Source organism: Aphelocoma coerulescens, chromosome 2 (assembly GCF_041296385.1).
Source record: "Aphelocoma coerulescens isolate FSJ_1873_10779 chromosome 2, UR_Acoe_1.0, whole genome shotgun sequence".
Lineage (NCBI taxonomy): Eukaryota > Metazoa > Chordata > Aves > Passeriformes > Corvidae > Aphelocoma > Aphelocoma coerulescens.
The window spans coordinates 111,805,064-111,820,176 of record NC_091015.1 but is presented as its reverse complement, the minus strand read 5'-3'; positions in this window follow the sequence as shown (position 1 = coordinate 111,820,176).

Here is a 15,113-nt window from a genome sequence, read left to right as displayed (position 1 = left end):
GTATCTAGTTCATGGTCAGGAATGTAATTGGGCATGCTGATGCCATTGGGGAGCTAGGTTATCTAGCTTAAACAGCCTTCCTACAAAAATTCAGAATATTTGTGAAGCTTAGATGTTTTGTGAACTTATTTAATAGACACATGCATATCCACATAACCACATCTTGATGTTACTTAGTTTAAAACACTTTGTGACCTCATAAGTCACTCCGTTACCTTTTTATCTTCTTGTCTCTTCACGATGGGCTTGATATTGACCTCTAGCTCCTTCTTCCTTCTTAAAAGAGAGGGGGCTGAAAATATGATGGAAATCTTCTGGGTTGAGATCTAGACAGAGGGAAACTCTTGCCAATTAATGTCACAGGTGAAATAGACTAAATTTAGGGAAGAATAATTTATTTCCTATTAAAAATAGATTAAACCGGTGATAAATAAAGTGTCAAAACAAAAAATACGTCTTCTGTCCATCCTCCCTTCTTCCTATGCTTAACTTCCTCCTTCATAAGTCCTCCTCTTCCTCCTGTAGCTTCCTCCCTTATCCCACTAGTGGATAAGATCAATTGTTTATGGTGTTATACCTTCCTTACTTGGCAAGTGAGCTTTCCCCTTTTCTATTTTGCTCATGCTTAGTTTGCTTGCATTCCACTCAGTCTTAATTATATCAATTGCCTCAACAATATTGATTGTCAGAACTTTAACTCATTCTGTGATGATTTAATACTTAGCATTAGAAAAGATTTCTTTGACATCAGTAACAGAAAATTGTCCACAATAGATTTAGGTAGTTTGTTCCAGTGCTCCAATGTCATTCATTTCTCCCTGTACATATCATTCCCCACCATGACAGGCACTTGAGCATCAGAGGATGCTTGACACCAGAGCTCTCTGTAACAAAGGGAACAAGATGGGCTTAGGATTCTGCAGTTATGCTTACACAGGCTGTGAACAAAGAACAGTGATAGAATCTGATTTCCAGAGAAAATTATAAGCATGTATAATGATTTCCTTTTTCAAGAAAAGAAGTGTAGAATGCTACTTTTCTGAGAATATTTTTTAAAGTAATTTTGAAAACAAAAAGCATGTGATCAATTTCTGTAGAAGGCACCTGAAAACTCATAGGCAGGTAAGACAATAAATTTGTGTGTTTTATATATTTTTTAATTTCAGCCTTTTGTAGGGACAATTTTCAAATGGTATGTTCATCAGGTTTATCATTTCTTTCAGGAGGAATGTTCATTGTATAAATTGAGGATAACAGAATTTAGCATAGTAATAATTGACAGTAGTTAATGAACATTAATTTTTTCATGCAGTACTTTGCACTCCACTTGTGTACATATATCATGATAAATAAAAATAAAGTAGCTAGCTAGAATACATAAAAAAATTAGAGGAACTCAGTACTTAATGGAGTTGGAAACTATTTGAAATGTTGCCATCAAAAAGCTATCTAGCATAAAAATTTCAATGTGCTTGCATCCAGTGTCCTTGTAGAAGCAACAAGAGCCAAGAAATCAAAGACTTTATGTGTAATTTCAAACAGAGCTATGGAGAATTATAAGATAGAATTGGGTTGTGAGCTGTAAAACCTTCCTTGCAGAGGCACATGGCAGCACACAGAGGCTTGTCTCCACTGGACCCTGGGGGGAAGATGTGTCACAGGGCAGACCCCTACGGAGAGGAGCCTGCACGGAGCTGACGGATGGGTGAACAGCGAGTGGTCATCCCATAGAAGGACACTGAGAAAGTGTGTTGCTGACGTGGCAACAGGGGATAGGTCATGTAGTGAGAATTACCATGTAAGGAAATCCTGTGCCTTGGAAAAGTGTATAAAACCAGCTCGTTTCTTTGAATAAGCAATTCAGATCCCCTGCCGGTCTGGGTCTGTGATTCAATCGCCAACATAGAGGAACTGCATAAAAATAGCCTAGGGAGTTCAAAAAAATGCAAAAGAAAGTTGGTGATTAAATTGCTGAGTCATAAAAAATATTTAATTCAAGAAGACATCAGTCAGGAAAGTGAAATTGTGTGCAAATGAATAAATTGAAAGGAGCAACAAATTCTAGCAGGTTAAATATAAAAGGCAGTCCAAAAATAGAGTTGGAGAACAACTTTCAAGAGGCATAGAAGCCATTAATAAATTCTTTCCCAAAGGCAACAGAGGCAGGAAACCTGCATAGATATGTGAAAAAAAGGAGCTCCCTGAAATAATAATGTAGTAGCAGAAATAATAAATGAGTAATTTGCAAATATATTCACTTTTGAAGAAATTGAAAAAGTCATGATTCTTGACTTCTTACAGGGAGTGCCTCAGAGGTCTGATTAGAAGTTGGATGGTTGGTAGGAAGATTTACAAAACTGACAAAGTGAACAGCAACAAATTGCCATTATGTTTTTCACTCTCTAAATAGTGGAAGAATGGTCCTCATTTGCTGATAATTCAGTGATTAAGACTCTTATCTGAGATATAGGACTCCTCCTCGAATTCTCTCCAATCACTGAGGACACTTCAGCTCACAAGGCTGCATGTTAAGTACTTTGATATAAGGCATTCTGTTTTCTATTTATTTCAGATGGATGAACTCCAAGTGTCCAGGTGAGACCAAAGTTTTCTTGAGATTACTGACTAAATGCTTTCATCAAGTAGAGAAGCTCTGAGATAAAGAAATGAAGGAACACTTAAAAAAATGCCTAAAAGTCTGGTGGATTTATTACTCAGCAAAAAAAAGGAAACAGATACTGTAATTCTGAGCACAGTTAGGTGCTGGTAGATTTGCTTGCGTCTTTTCCTTCTGTTTGGCGCTATGTTTCCGCCTGATTTTTCCATGGATATGAAGTTGGTATTAAAAAAACCAAAGTCATTGTGAAGAATTGTGTCCTAGTATCCTATGAAATTAAAGAATTCTTCATAAAGAAAATGTTAGAAAAAGCCAAACCATTTGGACAATATCACTTTATGCACAAAAAGTTTGAATCATTCTAAATCATACAGTACAACTGACTGTAATCATGAATCATTTTTGGTAATGGTATTTTCTATTATGGAGTTAATGTTACAAAGAACATGACCTATTCCTTTCATTTTAATAGCAAAAAAATGAGAAAAAAAATATTTGTAATCTTTCACACTAAAGGGTTATGGAACATGGAGGTGTTAATTACCTACCAATTGCTTACATACACATTGGCATTTAGATTTGCAAACAGGTTTTTAAATGAAACTTGCTAGGTCACCATTGCCAATGAAACACCATCATGTCCAGGGCTAACATTAAATAAACACAGATGATAACATTAGCAGTTTGGATGATATATATTAAAAAAAAGGTATAGTTTTGAAACACTCAAGTAATAAACTGGCACAAGCTGTACTAATTAATGATTGTTGGAAGTATGATGGTGTGAGGAAATAGAAAAGCCTCCACATCAGAAAATGTTACTGATATCCAAGATTAACATGAAATTTGCTTCCATGTAAATCTTGCAGCTGATTATTTAAGTTAAACACTGCACCATCCCCAAACACTTCAGAGTAGCATTGCATATACCTTCATAGAAATCTTCTGTATTGCACAATTCCTACAATAACTTTCATTTTCCTTTGTTTTTTTAATAAATAGAATCAGTAGAGTAATAATAATAAATAAATTTGAAAGTACAATGGAGGATAAATTTATATTTTTTTACCTACTTATTCTGTCAGAACATGTATTTTTCTCCAGAGCAGTATAGTTGTCATTTGCCCTTTATATCTCAGGTTTCTAGATGTTTCTGCAGTGAAGATAGTACAGTTCTGAAGGACTCATTCTTTAATGGACAGATGTGATTTTAAAGACTCAGCTATGTTCACACTGGAAGTGAAGTGATAGGTGACAGAGGTAGGACAAATAATATACCAAAAATAACTGCTACAGCAGTTATTCTTGATACTGTGTTCTCTCAGCACAGCCTTCTGCTATAGGAACTAATTTTTATTGTGAGAATAAAAATTGGTTTCCAAAAATAAACAATCAGTCATTTGCTTTATCCTCCAGTCCAATCATCCAAAAGTTATAGACAAGTTTAATCACTCTGAAATAGATATAAAAATAATTACAACAACAAAAAAATTCAATATCATTTCATGTACCAAATCCTGTAAAAGAATCCAATGACCAAAAAGGTGACTCCAATAGGATATTGAGTTGAAGAGCACTTACAACTTATAATAAAGCCAATATAAAAAATCAAAAGGTTGGAAGTAAACCCAATTGAATTATTTAAAACACTCTTACTGAAAGAAGTAGAGTGCAAAATTAATATGGAGAGACAAAACTTCATTCCAGTTTTTTTTTTGCAGGTAAAGTGCTCATTATTCAATGGCCTCTGGTTCATAACACAAGCCTGTGTAAAAGGAACTGATATAGTGAACCACCCACAGATGATTAGTATTTAGAAGGCAAAAAATTAATTAGTATTCTGCTAAAGATCATTCAAGTAGATAGACTGTGTTATTTATACATCCTATAATAATAATGTAAAGAAAGTTGCAATATATTTCACACATGATACCACATCTGTTAATGCAGGTCACTCTAGCTGACCTCTTAAAACCCCAAACCCTCTGGTAGAAAACCTGAAAACAAAATGTGAAATCATATTGCCAACACTAAACATAAGGGCTAACATCTAAAAGGCCTTTTCTGGGGAGTCCTTCCACAGTAGGAGAGTTCCATTAGTCTCCTTGAATTTCCTCAAGAGGTGCCTAGCTCACTATTTTAAAGGCAGAGATGTAACTGTTGAGGACTGAATATATGTATGACAGCCTTAGCCTTTCACAGGTGAAAATCTTTTGAGAGCTTTTGCAGAGCAAGTGTAACTCCTCATACCTGCCTTAGAGTGTGCCTGCAATTATGAGTTTATTCACTCATGAGAGTAAAAGGAAATTAAGTTTGAAATGTGTGAACTGAACCAGACCATATGGACTCCCAAAAAATATTTTCCATCACAGTCATACAGCTTTCATCTTCCTTCACAACTGAGAAACAAATATGTTTTTTCTATTACCACCTAGGAACTCCATACAAAATGTACATTGAAAATATATAAGAAGTTCAAGCAACGTTCAACATCACAATCACTGCGAGTCTTGGTCTTCATTGCTCAGAAAGATCACTTTATTTTGTATCCGTTACAGAAATTCTGTAGATTTCCCCAGTAATTTTTGAAGCATAAGTATATGTTGATTCTGTCTGAAATCTCTCTGTCTTGTAATGTCTAGCTGTATAATGGTATAGTACACAGTCACTTTTAACTATGCAGGAAATCTTCAACTTTCGTGGGTGTTTTTATTAAATCTTCTGAATAAAAAGAAAAATAGTTAAAGCAAATGTTGATTACTTCTATTACACAAAAAGCAAAGCAGAAGCAATTCTCAGGGTAATTATCCTTTCCTTACCTGAGTCACTATGGTTTTTTTAATTAACTAAATGCTTATGCAGGTTATCGGATAATACTAACAGCTTATGAAAATTTCCCCATGTATATACATTAAAAATGTACGATAAATTATGTTCCATAATTTTTTAAAAAATCCCCTGAACCCCAAACAACATTGATGAGGAATTACAGAAATATATACAAAATAGAAGAATTTACATTCTATAATGACATTAACAGATAAGAGAAATACATAAACAGTAAAATAAAAATTTCCTAATTCTGCACTCCTTACTTTGTGTAGATTGAAAAGAAATAAAATTAAAATTAGCCATTCTTGCATACTTTATGTCAAAACCTTATTTTTACCAACATTTGGTCTGTTCAGCCTGGAGGGGACTGAGGGGTGACCTCATTGCAGTCTCCAACTTCCTCATGAGTGGAAGAGGAGGTGCAGGCACTGATTTCTTCTTGAATGGTGACCAGTGACAGGGCCTGAGGAAATGGCCTGAAGTTGTGTCAGGGAAGGTTTAGGCAGGATATTAGGAAAAGGTTCTTCATTCAGAGGATGGTTGAGCACTGAAATAGGCTCCCTAGGGAAGTGGTCACAGCACCAAGCCTGACAGAGTTCAAGAAGCATTTGGACAAATCTCTCAGGCACATGGTGTGACTCTTTAGGATGGCTCTCTGAAAAGGGCTGGGAACTGGACTCAATGATCCTTGTGGGTCCCTTTCAACTCAGCACATTCTTTTATTATTTTCAGTAATTTCTGTATTGACTGTGTGTGACAAAAGGAAAGCTATATTTTGCCACCAGCGCTAATTTTGGTGGACATGTGGGAAACCACTACAATGATTAAAGACAACTTTACCAAGGGTAAAATATTCCTGTCCCAGCCTTCTGTGATGGAGTAACTACAGCAGTGGAAAAGGGAAGGACTGCAGCTGAACACCTACCTGATCTGAAAGGTCTTTGATACAGACCCTCACAGCATTCTTGGAACTAAATTGGAGAGTTGTGGTCTTGATAGATGGACTTTAGATGGATAAGGAGTTGGCTGGATGGCCATATCCAGAGTTTCAGTGGACAGCTCAATGTCCAGGTGGAAGCCAGTAAAAATCAGTGTCCCTCAAGGGTATGTATTGGTGCCAAAACTATTTGATACCTTCATCAATGGCATAGTGGGAGTGAGGGTTTCACCTCAGCATCAAGGTGAAACCAAGCTGAGTGACAGAGCTAGAAGGAAGGTCATGCCATTTTGGGGGACATTACCATGCTTGAAGAGTGGGACCATGTGAATTTTATGAAATCCAACAAGACCAATTGCAAAAATCTGCACCTGGATTGGGGCAATTCAAAATATCACAAATTGGGGGAAAAACTTACTGGGAACAGCCTCACAGAGAAGGACTTTGGGATACTGGTGGATGAAGAATTGGAATTGATCTGGCAATGTGTGCTTGCAGCCCAGAAAGCCATCCAGGTCCTGGGCTGCATAAAAAAAAGTGTAACAACGAGTTGGACATGACACTGTTAGGACAAGACCAGAGGATGACATGATAATGATCAGACTGCTGGAGCACCTTTCCTGTGAGGGCAGGCTGAGAGAGCTGGGATTCAGTCTGGAGAAGGGAAGGCTCTGGGGAAATTACAACTTTTCACTAAATAAAGGGAGCTTATAAGAAAGACAAAAAAGACCTTTTCCCACGGCCTGTAGTGACAGGACAAGGTTAATGGTTTCAAACAGAAAGAGGGCAGATTTAGAAAAGATTTTTATTGGCTATAAGGAAAGAAATTTTAACATTAATTTAGTGAGGCACTGGAATAGGCTGCCCAAAGAAACTGTAGATGTCTCATGATTTGAAATGTTCAAGATCAGGTTGAATAGAACTTTGAGCAACCTGAGCTAGTCAGAGATGCTCCGTTCCATGGCAAGGGGATTGGAATAGGTAATTTTAAAGGTCCCTTCCAATCCAAACCATTCTGTGATTCAGTGATTCTATTTTATATTTAGTTTTTTAGAGACTGAGAGCATTCTGTGGCTGGCAATATAGATGAGAGTAGAGTAAATTTTCTCATTTTGCTTTCTAGACTTCAATGGTTACATTAATCGTACCACATTTTAGAAATATACACTATCCTAGGGCAGCACTGACTTGACACCATGCACTTAAATTTGACATTGCTGTTAAATAGCTTTCCCCTCACCTCCACCACTTTGGTTTCCATGACTAATCTGGGTACAAGCCATAGGTGGGAACTATAACAGCTTTTGAAAATTCCTGCCCAATTCACCTTTCTGTCATGCAGTGAGCTCAGAAGTGCAGTAGATCTAGGCACAGGTAGCATTTCCCTGAAAGTCTGCAGTTGAAGGGGTAAGAGTTATGATGCAAGCAATTATTTCTGATGCTGTGTTTCTTAAAGAAAACTCTTACCAAGATCCAGTTTCCTGTTAACAGCAGCTCACTCGAGTGATCTCTCCAAGGTTTAACTAGACCTATTAGTGCAAAATGTCTGTAGCTCAGTCCCACTTTTGGTGCAGATATTTTTCTTACAAAGGGGAGTCATGTTTTCCATTACAAATCAGTAAAATGAGATAATTGGATAGCTGTTCTTGAAGTAATCTTTGAATGCTTTGCAAGTCCTGCTCAGATTAACATTCAAAGGACTTCCAGAGGAGGTTTCCATTGATCCTCTGGGAATTCCCCATAGCTGGAAAATGTCACCTTCAGAAAAATGGGGATGTGTTCAAACAATTCCGCTCTTGTATAGCTTTTCTTTTATCTTGTGCATTATTTTATAGTTAATTTTAAAGTTTTAAATACAAATATTTATGTGGACTTAAAAAATGGAAGTATGACAAAATCTGAAAAATCAGCTGGACTTAATTTTTCAGTTATTCTCAATTTTTTCAAGCCTATAAGCTAAACTTGTTATAATGACATACTTATAATAACAACCTATAAATTGTTATATTTTGATTTTTTTTTTTTTTTTAAATAAGTGATATTCAGATGGACAGACAGCGTGGAAGAAAGAAAAGGAAAAATTGCCTCTGTGATAGCTTCACACAGATGATGCAGCCACGTATCTATTTCACACTAAATATGAATCCAAGAGGGTCTTTCTAACATAAAATTTACAGGTAATCTGGGTGAAAATAAGATAGTTTAGGAATCTTTCTGTCTTTGATTTCTTTGAGGCTAATGAATGTCTGAAACTGAGGAGATAAGATTAAACAGAATATCCTGAAGTTCATGCTTTTGTCCTCCTCATGATGTAGAATTATGTAATTCTTCAAAGCTTAACGGGATATTTCCTAAAACATGTGTCACATTTTTTTAACTATAAAAGTTTTGGGGGTTTTTGGCCTCTTTTTTAGGCCATCTCATGCCTTATCAGATCACCTTATTTCATTGTTTATGACTATATTATACTGAACACTTTAGAAAAAGCTATTTTGCTATTATGTGTTATATACAGTCAAAGAGTTTGTTCTCTTCAGTGATGAACTGTTCCTCTTTTAATTTCTCCTTCTGCCTGAAATTTTGCTCTTATATCATGAGACAGTTAATAGAAATCCTACACAGATGTTCTTACTAATTTTTTTTCAGTATTTATTTTTACTTTTTTGATATTTATCTGAGTATGGTAATTTTAGATGGACAAAAACACAATGTTAAAACTGAAGCTTATTATTGTATTTATAATGCAATTAATGCAATTTATTTTATTGTTTCTCCAGTGCAATGCTTTCCTTCTTACAAAGAAAATCACTCTTCCATTATTTCTTTGAATGTCTTAAGGCCACTTGAATGTTGCTCTCTCTATTCTGTGCCATATAATCTGTTTGGGATTGAAATATATTTATTTATCTTGTGGACAGGTCACATTTTCTTCCATTAGCTTCTGTTGTGATCAGAGCAAGCAAAGATTGTAACAAAAATAAAACAGAAAGGAAAAAATCAAGAGCAGTATGAGCTGGTTCAATTTGAATCAGGTTATTCTCCATCTCAGAAGAGACAGTTTTTAAATGTTTTTCAGGTTTTCAGTTCTTTTCCATATTTAAGGGTGCAGTTGACTCTTGCAATGCTAGCCACTCTTTCACCTTTAGCCATCTTAATTTCTTACTTCAACTTGAACTCACTCTGCTTTATGTTTTCAGGGTAAAACCAGCAATGATGGATTCTGTAATGTGCAATTTCTTTCTCTTTTTGCATCTTCAGTTCACCTTTCCTGTAAAGTTTCATTAGCCCTAACATTTTTCATGATGTTTCCAATTAATTATTAGACACTTGGAGACTCAGTGAAATAGTTCCATTTTCCTACTCCCTGACCACTCCAAGTGGGAATATTGGCAATATTAAGAAATCTATTCTGGGTAAAATAAATAAATAATTTCTCAGAAGGACACCTGTCCTTTGGAGAGGAAAGTAAACTATTGAGGGGGAATGGTCTGGAATGAAAGGATTCAGAAATACTATAATAGAATTTCTCAATGAGGATAATAAAAAAGAGTAAGATAAAACAGTAGTGTTGAGGCTGCAAATGAAACCATGTAGTGCCAAAGAAATAAAGCTTGAAATTACTGTTTAAAATTTTTATCTATCATGTCCTATCCTAATATACTCATAAAAATTGTTGCACAGCTTGATGGCACAAGCCTGAAGTATAACAGGTTTAGGTACATCAGTGCACAATGTTCTGCATAAAATGTTAAAAAGGCAGATTTGGAGCTCTGTGCATGTGTGTGTGTGTCTTTGTATATTGTATGTACACATACCCATGCACAGACACACATACATATATATTTTTTATACGTATGTGTCTTTTTCAGTCCTCAGTGAAGTTTAATGAAAGCTTTGGGTGGTGTTGGTTACACACCCTCACTTTACATATACTTACATTTGTTCTGCTGTTGAATGCAAGAGTGTTTTAAGGTGACATTTAAATGAATGTTTATTAGATTTTTTCCTTCCTAAAATCTTTCTTAGACTATGCTAGACTGCGGCGATAATTGACATTTCATTATGGGAACTAGGAGTATGCTAAAGCTATAGTAAACATGAGGATGCCATCAAATGTGCCTATTAATTGTAAATCTTCAAGAGTTCCTTCTAGTAATCAAGAATTTGACTTTACTTGCAAAAAGGATGAAATTTTCGCTAATAGTAGCTTAGCAAATGTTCAGTGTATGCTAGTACACTTTAAAATGTATTACCTGTCTAAATGAGAATAACATCATTTTACTTGTATTTAATACAGCTTAGTCTTCATTTCTGTGGGTATTTAAATTATATTAGCTAATGTATTTTTATTAATGGAACTCTTGCAGTGTAGCACACTCAGGTATTGGAAAATCAGGTTGCATATGCCTCTGTAATTTGCATTTGCATGTTCATTTGCACAATGGGCTGTAAATGCACCTGTGACCAATTTTGCTGTAATTACTATAATTTTTTAAAAGTTATCAGAATACCTATAAATTTGAAAGAAACCACAAATAATGGATTCTGTATTCACTTTTTTCCCCCCAGTTTTTAAGTACTTAAACACTAACTAAAAATATATTTCTTGATTGATGAGGAAAGAAGTAAGAGATCATGTGAATATAATGTCACCAAAAAATGTGAAGTTGACGTAACTTTTTAAAGTTGGAAATATTATTATTTTCATTTAATCTTCTGCAGTTTCTCATCTTTCAAATACCTTTGTCAAATGCATCTCTCTTAACATACTTATTAATTCTGAAAGCAGCCTGAAGACATGAGTTATCAGGTGGTCCTTATAAAGCATTGAATACAGAAATGCTGCCTTTATTGGAGGGGATTTTTTCTTTGCCTGCTTTTAGTGGGGTTTTTTGGTTGGTTGTGGTTTTTTAAATAAAAGTCACAACTACCAAAAATTCGCCCCTCCTCCCCCCCAAAAAAACAACCCCAAACTACCTTTGTGCTTCAGAGTGAAGCACTTCCTAGATCAAATAAATCCCATCTGATTCAGAGTGACAGAGAGCAACAGATTTAAAAATAACTTTCCATAATCTATATGAAACATATTCTATGTAATGGACAGACACTAATTTAGTGTTGCCCATGTAATCATTAATGAATGAGAAACTAACTCCAAGTGTGTTCTAGGTATATTTTCAAGAGTGTTGCAAATGAATTACACCTTAAAAAACAACCCAAAACAAACAGGGAGCACAAGAGGGAAGCTTGTCCTCATATTGAGGAAAATAAAATAACCTAAACTGGGAATCTCACAGTGTGCAATGTTTCCTGAGCAGCAAATTAATCTTTGGCTATGGCAAAAAAAGACTGGTACTTGCCACCCACTCTACACTGCTTAGATTTATTTGGAGTAGGTATTGCATTTGATATTCAGCATTGCTGGTAGTTTCTTTTCTACTGCATGGAAACAAACAAAATCATCAAGATGTATAGTTATTAGAGAATGGGGAATTGCAATTAAACAGAAAGATGATATTCATGGTAGTCTTTAATTCCTATTTCTTGATATTTTACATGTTTTTGCAGGAGGTAGAAAGGTGAGAGTGAGAGATTGTCGTTAAAAGCAGCAAATAAATTATTTTTGGAAGTGAGCTTCACTGGATGGTGCCATTTTGGGGCAGCTGTAACAACATCACTGATGTTTTATTAAGCAGTGTTCTAATTTAATCCCAGCTGTGACAGTATTAATTCTTTTCAGGATTTATACTGAGAACTGTTTTATATTTCTGGGTGCAGCTGCATAACAAAAAACATCTATTTAAATTTATTCAATTTTTTAACTAAAAATATGAACTGCATTTTACATTTAATTATTACTTCAATTACATATTGACCAGTAGGAACAGCATTTTGCACTTGAAAGAGATGAATAAAAGTTGAAAGAAAGTGGCTTTAAAGACAGGGAGTCTATATCATTCTTTAAATAATAATAAAAAAAAACCCCTAACATGTATACTATTATGTAAGTACATATAATTCCTTAAATGTTTGTTGTATGTATTTAAAGATGAAAGAATTTAAGAAAAAAACAACTGAACAAATAATTACAATTGTACTAAATTTGCTTCAGTGTATTCAAATTTTATGTCTTAACTTTGTATTCATAGAAAACCTGAGGCATGATCTAGACTTCATTTAATTTTCCTATTTTCAGCCAAAATCTGCGATGAATGCTGATAATGACAGAACTAATCATAAAGCAATACTTAAATAACAGCAGGAGAAACTCTGTGACATCAAGTATCTAACACAATGCAATTTCAGGTTAATTCTGGCTATACTATAGGTTATAAACAATTCAGTGAAACTCATTCTTGGCATTTTTCATCGAATGATCATATTAATGGTTTTGTGTAATAAATTATGGATACTCACAGTTAAATATTTTAATATGATAACAAAATATGGGTTGTCAAGATCAAGAATAAATACTAGATAATCCAGAAAGGAAAAATGAAATAAGTTCCATTCTACTAGTTTTCAGAGCTTTTACCTGCTAAAGGAGTATTACTTTAATGGAGCAAACATACATGTAAAGGATTTATTCCTTGTATGGAAAACTCCTTAATGATAAATAGTGACTCTGTAGTTTAAGGATAAATTATACTATATTTGTTGACTGTCTTTATTATGATGCTTCAACATAGGCAAATTTTCATGCAAGGCAATCAATATCTGCTTACATTTTTGGCACACAGCATTGTTCTTGTGCACGCTCACCTGTTGGTATTAGGATTATAATGGGGAAAAAACCCCTGTAGAATAACTTCGGAGCTTAATGGCTCATATTTACAGATAGTGCTGCCCATGGACTTAAGTGCTGGAGTACATAAACTGTGGTTCTTGTAAACAGAATTGTGAATATAAATTCATCAGATAGAATACTGTAAGTATCAGCTATTTTTACTGAGTCAACAAAAATGCAGCAGTAGTAGCTTTGCTTATAAATATAAATACAAGTTTATGTTAATATTTCATCAACTTTTCTATTGTTTGGTCAGAAATATTTCTTTACTGTTTTATATTTATATCCTACTTCATATTATAATGCAGTGTTAAAAGCCTTAGGCAACCTTAGAAAATTAGCTGCTGAAGTGCTTTTGAAATGATGTTTCCTAACAGACCTTCCACAACACAGAGACTTGTAACTACTGATGATAATACAAGGGATACACTGAGACAGGGAATTTTCTATGTCAGAATAAAGTAGACTTGTAGTTCCCTCTTTTTTCCATTCAATAAGTGTGCATTAGAACAGCTTTTTTTTTTTTTTTTTTTTTTTTTTGCTAAATCTTCTATTTTTTTCCTTTTCAGAGTATTCACCTAAAGATAAATTGTTCCGTCTTGAGTTTTGATAATTTCTTCCTCTTTAAGCTATGGTGTGTGTCTGCATTACATAATTCAACATACTGAATGCACATTCTGTGCATAGTTGGACAATGAAGGAATAAGTAATTCATTTTTCATTATCAAACAAACAAATAAATGCAGATCAGGAAAGTACAGAACTTTCACAAAGAGTCTGAGCATCTGAAAAGGTCTGAGATCCCCAGAGAATTGTATGGAATTTGGACTACCTAGAGGGGTGGATGCTTATGTAGAAAACTGGTAACAGAGGATATGAGCTTCCATTAACTTGCATTGAGTATCCTACACACATAACATCGATGTGAAAAGGCTTTATCTTTCAGAAAAAAAGGAGAAAGAAAATAAATTCTTGTTTGCCTTCCAGATCCTCTATTTTTTCAGCCAAAATAGATCCGATAGATCACATGACCCAATATAACGTCAGTGGCTCCAGAACTGCAACTCAGGTGGCATTGATCTCCATTGTGGCACAGCTAATGCATGTGAAACCTTATCAAAGGACAGGAAGCAAAATATGAGTTGTTAGCTATTTGTTGGTTGCCCTTGTTATTTTAGTAGCCCTGAGTTTTCTTCAAGTACTCTATGTAACAGAAGACAATATCTAGAGTGGGAAGAATTTTTCACTACAGAAATTAAAAAAACAAATGATGCAGCTTGCGATTTAGAAGTAAAACTAATTTGGTGTGTTTCACCTTTTTTTGTCAAGTAGTTTTGACTTTAAAAAAAAAGGAAAAAACCCAAGATTACATGCATACATTTCAGCATGAAGCTGAGTCAGGAGGTTTAACTTAGGTATTTGGAAAAGGTTTTTTTTATACTCTGAGGGTGGTTGGGAGCAGGCTCTCCAGGGAAGTGGTCACAGCACCAGCCTGACAGAGTTCAAGGTTCCCAGGCACATGGTGTGACTCCTGGGTTGTCCTACACAGGGCCAGGAGTGGGACTCGATGATCCTGATGGGTCCCTTCCAACTCAGCATATTCCATGATTCAATGATTCTATGATGGCAGCATACTGTTAATACTATAAATTAACAGCGTTAAAAATCGGAGCATTTATGTAGTAAAAATTTTTTCCAGCTAGTGTTTTTCTAGATAAACTTTCACTGTTACCCAAAGACTAGATTATAGTAGTATATAGTGTAGGAGTTGTAATCTACAACTCCTGTGAGACAAACAAACAAACAAAACCCAAACCACACCAAAAAAACCAAGCAAACAAACCACAAACAAACCAACCAAACAAAACACCAACAGCTAACTCCAAATATTAACTTCACCTTCTTTTTACCTCTAGTATGATAATTGCAAAATATGCAGC